A 6000-nucleotide genomic window follows, 5' to 3' on the forward strand; every position below is an offset into this window, starting at 1 on the left:
AACATTAACGAAATAATAAGTCGTTTCTTTTTTTTTTTTTACATCAGGTTCAGTAAGACTTTTTAATCTGGATTTTCTCAGATATTTATTTTATTACATTACGTTCCAAACAATTAAATGCACCATTCAACATTTAAAACAATATGTGATTAAATATTCATTTAATTGGCTTTTTACGTAAATCAGGGACCAACCTAACGTTTGTTTTTGTATTCATTCATTCATTTACATCTTCAATTGTGTCAGCTGTACACAAAACAGTTATTTATTTAGTAAAAAACAGTAAAATACAAAGGAACAAAAAAAAATACATATAATAATAGTTGTGTATATCGTATATACAAAACCACCACAACCCAAAGCCATTTATGATATGTTGTTATAAAAATAAAATTTTCTAAAAATACTAAGGATGCATAATACTTTTTCTTCAGCAGTGCAGGATCCTTCGTATGCTTCCACAACACCTGCGCACCAATGCTGGCGTTTTAGGTGGCTGATAAGGTTCGACGTGTTAAAGCGCGATGTTGTTTTCCCTCCTTGCGGAATGTTTGCATAGCATATGGGCACAAAAAATGGTTTGCAAAAATCAGGGTAGGTTTATGACAGGCTGTTCACAGCACAAACAGGGAAATGGAACGCTTGATTTTCTCACCCTAAACCACCAGTATCATGTTTTTTATCGGTTATCGGAGCAATTTTGTCATGATCCGTGATCCGGATCATGTTTAGTTTAGTAATGTTCTGTTCGTTTTGGACTTCTTTAGTTCCTGGTTGTACTTCCTTGTTTGTTTTGTCACTATGGTTACTCATTATTTTTACCTGCCGCTGGTGTTCCGGACGCACACCTGTTGCTAATCAGAGACTTCTATTTAAGCCTGTCTTTTCCGGTCACTCGGGGTGGCTTCATTGTTTGCTTCATGCAACCTGTCAGCGTAAGTTTTGTGAGTATTACTGGTTTCAAGTCCATGCTAAGTGTTAGCTTCTTTGTTCCCTAGCCTATGCTAAGTCTTAGCTTCCCGTGTTTTAGGCACGCTTGCCTTTTTGTTGTTTTTCCTGTATTTTTGTAAGTTGGATGATTTATGTTCAATAAATCATTCCTACCTTCACGTCTTGGTCCGGAGCCGTCAGTTTTGCATCTTGGGAGAACGACCGCGCAGCAAGCGTAAACCCACATGTGACACATTTTTTACGTCAGAATTGTTGGTATGACGCCATTTCTCATATCGGCCTGATATACTGTTTATGGCGTACACTTAAAAATACCTTATTGTATTTACACTACACATAATATAGTACTACAGGTAAAAATGTATTTATATACACATTGCTCATTTTACACTAGCATATACTGCTCGCCACAGTCCATTTAACAAAATACTGACAAACGGGCTAAATCCATGTGTACCTAATGTGTTCAGTGAAGCCTAATTAAACTATCCTTCCATGTCAGTGTTGATAAGGTCAAACTAAAAGAGCTGTCTTTAGTTAAACAAATATTTTTCCGACAGTGGACAGCTTTAGAGGCACAGCTCGAGCTGCAAAATGACCTCTCGGCAATAAAGCTTTTATCAAGCTTGAGCACAGCGGGCATAGCAGGCCTTTATGTCGCATTCTTTTTAGAGTCTATTTTTCAGCGCAGAAAAAAACAGAAAAGCACCGGTGCTTAAAAAAAACAAAAAAAAAACAGCAGCTTTTCTCAGTGCGCCATTGATGCAGATGGATCTAGGACCGCGCTCCATGGACACATCCTTTATCTACAGCGCTCAGCAGGGTCCACCATCCAATCTGACATTGGCTGTGAGGCACGGTACACCCTGGAGATGTCACTAATCAATCAATCTGATGCATTGAGACAAGCATTCACACCCACCTAAAAGCCTCTTTGGTGGCCCTATTTAAGCAAACCTGTTTGGACTGTATAGCAAAGGCAACAAAAACACACACACTTCACAAACTAACTTGTGGAGAACGTTTATGTCGACGCCCCTCAGACTGACTGACGTTGTCATAGGTGGTTGTTGACGTCACCGAAACTAACTAAGGAGAATGGGTAGTAACAACAAATTTCTATGTGGGTGGGGGTATGTGTGCGTATATGTCTACAAGCATGGAGGTAGACGTCCCAGAACATCCCAGGTTTCTTTGAAGAAGGGGGAGGAAGCATATTTTGCTGCAATGGCTGGGGTGTTTACAGTATGATCTTGCCAAAGCCTTTGCAGAGGGAGACAAATTGTAGATATGGATTGTTTTGGTTAGGGCGAGCAAACACATTCTATTGGTTTGTCTGTTCTCATTGTTCATTCTGACTCTCAAATTAATCATATGTTGCCTTGCAGAGTGGAAAGATTCTCTGAGATGTTATCCAATTTGTAACTTATTTCTGAGATTGTCAAAGTCTGAGTGCCCACAGCTCTGCCTTTGGGCTCCTTGAACGGCTGTCATCATCTTCCAATTTGTCGATAGACCAGAGCAACGCTCAATCCAATCAGCAGATCACACTTTATCACAGTTTCAAATAGATAGATATCTTCAATGTCATCGAGCAGCAAACGTCCCGGCAGGACAACCAGGTTCGCCTGAATCTGAGTTTCTCGTTGAGAAGAACTTGTCAATTGAGTTGAGAGACCAGTTTATCAATTTTTTTATTTTTATTTCGGAGAACAGTGCAAAAAGAAAGGCTCTTTGAAAATTCAGACAAGGCAAAGAAGCATAGCAGGAGAGATAAGTAGAGGGAGGGGAACGTGTTTGCCGTCGTTGAGAGCCATAGAGAAGATACTGCCTTGCTTTTGTTTTGAAGCTTACGTTGAACTGAACAGGAAGTCACTATGTGCACGTTTTAATGCTGAGTAACAAGACAGTAGTTATGTTGCTGTTGCCATTCCGCGTTACTTAGTGATGTCGATGAAGCTACTACAACACATCTTGATATACTGTAAATGGAAGGATTTTTCAAATGACAGTTTTGGCTTGCAAATTTTATGTCGACAAAAGCGGTCGACCATTTGTGTCAAAATCGACTCAAAGAGGGCACTAACTAAGTGTTGTTATCTGTCATGATCTCACATGACATTTTAACATTCAAACACTTTTATGTTAAAATACTGAACAGATGTTTATTGGGATAAGGTAAACATCTGTTCAGTATTTTAACATAAAAGTGTTTGATTGTGAGGCATTAAAAGCCACAAAATGCAATGGGTCCATCAGACCCACAAACGCTGGCTGAGTAGCAACAATATGAACATTACACAAGGGTTAAGCCAGAAATCAAGTCCATCAACTCAATAAAACACAGTCTACGTTGAAAATCTTGTTTAAAGATTCTGCTACATACCAAGGATGCTTAAATTAAGAATTTCAAAATGTATAATGCTTGTTTTCAGAATAAAATACGTATTTCTAGCTTAAAAGTCATGCCAATTTCTAGATATACAACTCTTTATTTAAGACGTCGTATCAAGTAAAATTAGCTGCATGGACAGATAATTTAACTAGTTTTTTTCCCCTAAAATATAGTCTTTTTAGCTTTTGTCAGCTCTTTTTTGCAGTGTACAAGCTGGTCTGAGTGGCCATTTTCCGCCTGGCGCTAGTGTTGGACTTGTTTCCATTCAATAGCGTAACATCATTTTTGGACTTTAAAAAGTGCAGGTTACAAAAACCGCTTTTTGAAAAATTGCGGTGCATGGAGTCAGCCAATTTGAGGACATGATTTTACTACAAGTCATTCACTATACCACCCGTGTAAGTCGACAAAACAAGTCCAACAACTCATCAAAACTCAGTCCACTGCTAAAATTGAGGTCGACATACAGTACATGGTCAGTCACTTTTGCTAACATTCCATGAAGAAATGGACAGTTTATGTTGATGTGTGTCTCTTAATGTCTATGGCCAAAGTCTCAATTAATGTGCAAGCAATGTCTGCTTTAGGTTATGTTGACAAGGGTCAGCCAATTCAAAGACAAGCTTTTCCTATCAATCAATTCACTCTACCGCCCGCTTAAGCCAGAAATCAAGTCCATCAACTCAATAAAACACAATCTACGTTGAAAATCTTGTTTAAAGATTCTGCTACATACCAAGGATGCTTAATTTAAGAATTTCAAAATGTAAAATGCTTGTTTTCAGAATAAAATACTTATTACTAGCTTAAAAGTCATGCCAATTTCTAGCTATACAACTCTTAATTTAAGACGTCGTATCAAGTAAAATTAGCTGCATGGACAGATAATTTAACTAGTTTTTTTCCCCTAAAATATAGTCTTTTTAGCTTTTCTCAGCTCTTTTTTGCAGTGTACAAGCTGGTCTAAATGGCCATTTTCCGCCTGGCGCTAGTGTTTGACTTGTTTCCATTCAATAGCGTAACATCATTTTTGGACTTTAAAAAGTGCAGGTTACAAAAACTGCTTTTTGAAAAATTGCTGTGCACGGAGACTTGGTGAGCTGGTCGACATGAACAGGTTGTCGACATGAGTGGGACCGACTTAGGTAGGGAAGCAGAAGCAGACCTTTTTTTCTAGTGGTAAAGAACCACTGCTGTGAACCATTTTGACATCACAGTTCATAAACAGGATTTCTCCCATGAAAAGCACTAATAACGATGTCCTCTCCGTTTATGCTCTGCAGAGACGGGGAGGGTGTCTTGTGACATGATCAAGAATTCCCAGCCTGCTGCTATGGTCCACATTAGTATGTATGCTGAGTAGACCAAAGTCCTCTGTTGACGCCTTGACCCTCAAACTGCTGTCAGGTATGGGAGACACTTCCATCTATTCAAGAAGTAAGTGCACACGCTGACAGGAAGCTGGGAAGAGAGCACGGAGTCAGAAAGTGCTTCCTCATTGTCTAGACGCATTATAGGCTTTGGCGTCGGCCCCTTCCAGCACACACACAACCACTGTATCTCACACACTCTCTTTCCAGCTCACCATCACTTCATCAGCAAGTTCATTTCCATTCTAGGCGCTGTGCTGCACGCCGGCGGGTCAAAGCGCTGATTGTGTGGCGAGCTGATAGAGTCAAAAACTAGCACTTCCCCAGTTGGACTCCCTGCTCTTACATCACATCGCAAGGTTGACGCACATGTATTTTATAGACAACTTTTAGGTAAAGAGCAGGTACAGTGTAGTCAGAGATGTTATTTAGCCTATATCAACAAAAAAAGAAAAAAAAAATTTCAGACTATTAGCACTTAAAATCCTTTAATTTTCTGAAAAATCTACAGTGTGCCTTATAACTTGATGCGCCTAATGTACGGATTAATTTTGGTCGTGCTTACCACCCTTGCAATTTTATTTTGGTAGATGGTGTAATGATAAGTGTGACCAGTCGATGGCAGTCACACATCAGAGATATGTTGTTATGATCCGATGCCCGGATCATAGTTTGTTTATGTTTTATGTCACTTGTTGGCTTAGTTCTGTTTCAGCACCCCTGTTTTGTGTCTCCTTGATTGCCATGGTTATTTATTAGTGTCACCTGCCTCTGATTAGTGTTCGGGACGCTCAACTGTTCCTGGGCACTAATCAAAAAGCTTTTTAGTCCTGTCTTTTCGCCTCAGTCGTCCTGGTGCTTTTGTTTGCTTAACGCAACTGTTACGTTCGATGATTTCTGGTTCCCTGTGTTTGTCTTGCGCTAAGTCTCGCCTTAGCATTCCTTGTGAGCTATCCCGTTAGCTTCCAGTGCTATATGCATGTTTGTTTTGAATTGTTTCTGTTATGGTTTGTACAGGGGGAAAAGACGGCACAGACAACAGGGACATAGTTAACTCTATGTTTATATATATATATATATATATATATATATATATATATATATATATATATATATATATATATATATATATATATATATATATATATATATATATATATATATATATATATATATATATATACATATATATATATATATATATATATATATATGTGTGTGTGTGTATATATATATATATGTGTATATATATATATATATATATATATATATATATATATATAT

Source organism: Entelurus aequoreus, linkage group LG12 (genome assembly GCF_033978785.1).
Source record: "Entelurus aequoreus isolate RoL-2023_Sb linkage group LG12, RoL_Eaeq_v1.1, whole genome shotgun sequence".
NCBI lineage: Eukaryota > Metazoa > Chordata > Actinopteri > Syngnathiformes > Syngnathidae > Entelurus > Entelurus aequoreus.